Source organism: Aplysia californica, unplaced genomic scaffold (assembly GCF_000002075.1).
Source record: "Aplysia californica isolate F4 #8 unplaced genomic scaffold, AplCal3.0 scaffold00093, whole genome shotgun sequence".
Taxonomy (NCBI): domain Eukaryota; kingdom Metazoa; phylum Mollusca; class Gastropoda; order Aplysiida; family Aplysiidae; genus Aplysia; species Aplysia californica.
The window spans coordinates 1,131,457-1,133,231 of record NW_004797363.1 but is presented as its reverse complement, the minus strand read 5'-3'; the positions used below and the strand labels follow the sequence as shown (position 1 = coordinate 1,133,231).

Below are 1,775 nucleotides of genomic sequence, written 5' to 3'. Positions count from 1 at the left end.
GAGTACAACGTGGTTTGACTGTTGCTGTCCATATCACATATTTTATATATTATTATATAGAAATCTTTGCTTTTATATTAAAACAAACAAACAAACAAATGAATAAATAAATAAACAGACAGCCAGACAAACAAAAAAACTAAGAAACAATTCACAAGAAACAGAAAACTGCCAAGTAAAGATCGCAGTAGTTTCAGTTCACAAAACGACTTTTTGTTCTCCTCACTGTCAATATCAAGAGACGTTGACGTTTGGACATAAGTTGTAGGCCTACTTTTGATAGCCCAATTCTCAGAATGATTCCTGTTATGGGAATGAAATTTTAAAAGGTTGTGCTAAACTCAATGAACGTAAATATTCTTGCAGTGAACGCGCGCCTAGCCTACGGTTGTTAGAACGGAACTCTGTAGGCTAGTCAGGATAGAACTTGCACAGTTGTCCGTAAAAAAACATTGAGAATTTGAGGCTGTTACTACTTCCGGACTGAACATAAACAACAATATTACAGTCACAGTGTCTATGAAATTTCGCCAACCTTCATTTTTGCAAAATTGCGAAATGCACTGCATTAAGTGCAACGGGCAGATATCACGCATGCTGTCTCTGTGATTGTTTGAAAGATAGGTTATTATGGTGCGATCTGAATCAAGGGCCTTCTAATTTCTGTTTTCATCCAGGACAGTCAGCAGACAGTGTGGATGGTGATGATGATGAGTGAATGAATCCAATATAGAGACTATAGAAATAGAATCTAGATTCTATATGTGTGTGAATATGAGTGTGCACGTTCAGTAGACTGTAGAGTCTAGATTCTACTTCTAGATTCTAGAACCTAGATTCTAGATGTAGATCAAGATCTAGTCTAGATCTTGTCTGTACAACAGTCATACCATAGAGTGGACACAACTTCAACGACATCTAAGACTTGAACAGCAGAAGGCTATCTGTAGAAATAGAGCCTGTACTGTCTGTAAGACTGTAGACTGTAGCAGCACAGTGGTAAGGTAACTACTGGCTTCTAAGCACTTTTGTTGTTGTTTTGTTTTTGTAAAGTGTTTTACGGCGCTCGCAACTGCATAAGAAGGTCATATATATGTCATGAGCGCGCGGGACACACCTAATATTTTGGAATTTTGAATTTTGCTCGGGTGGCGGCCGAAGCCTACTCTATCTATTTTAGACCACCAAGGGATCTTTAATGTGCGCAACTTGCACACGGGCCCTCCGAGATTTTTCGCCCTTGTCCGAGAAGGCTAGAGGTGTAGATCTTTCCTACCAGAAGATCAGGGGTGTGGCTGAAAGACAGCAGCACTAAGAAGAAGCGAAGGAGTAGCAGTAGAAAGGCTGCATAAAGAATCAGGAGCCAATCTTGAGGAAGGGGCAAAGGAGGTGAGGGGGGTGGGGGCAGAAGGAGGAGACGAAAGCAAACGACAGAACATTGCTAGAGAGCAGGAAATGAGGTGAAAGGAGACAAATTTAGAGAAGAAAATTTTTCGGTCGCTACCCGGATTCGAACCCGGGACCTTTTGAATGAGAGGCCAACACCTTAACTTCTAGGCCACGAGAGCCCCCTAGCACTTTTGATAGAAAGAGAGTTCTTGACTGTTTCATGACCAAGATTTTCTGTCATGTAGGCTCAAGGTAGGATTGTAGGGGAGGACTTCCGTAACGAGCGACCACTATGAGACAGAGCAGAATTGAGGGCTAGGGATAGGGGTAGATCTAGGGGTAGGGTTTGGGTTAGGGTTAAGGTTAGGCGAAGTGACTATTCGGAC

General features: G+C 41.9%; 1 protein-coding gene across 2 annotated transcripts in view; it reads left to right on the top strand.

Annotated features, from left to right (window-relative positions):
• Nucleotides 1-448: 448 nt before the first annotated feature.
• LOC101853152 overlaps nucleotides 449-1,775 on the top strand; it is a 30,950-nt gene continuing 29,623 nt past the window's right edge. Inside the window, exon 1 of one of the 2 annotated variants that reach the window (XM_005094999.3) lies at nucleotides 449-1,004. The gene's annotated coding sequence lies outside the window, so the exon portion shown is untranslated. The remainder of the gene's footprint in view (nucleotides 1,005-1,775) is intronic. The other variant, XM_005095000.3, reaches the window with a different exon arrangement.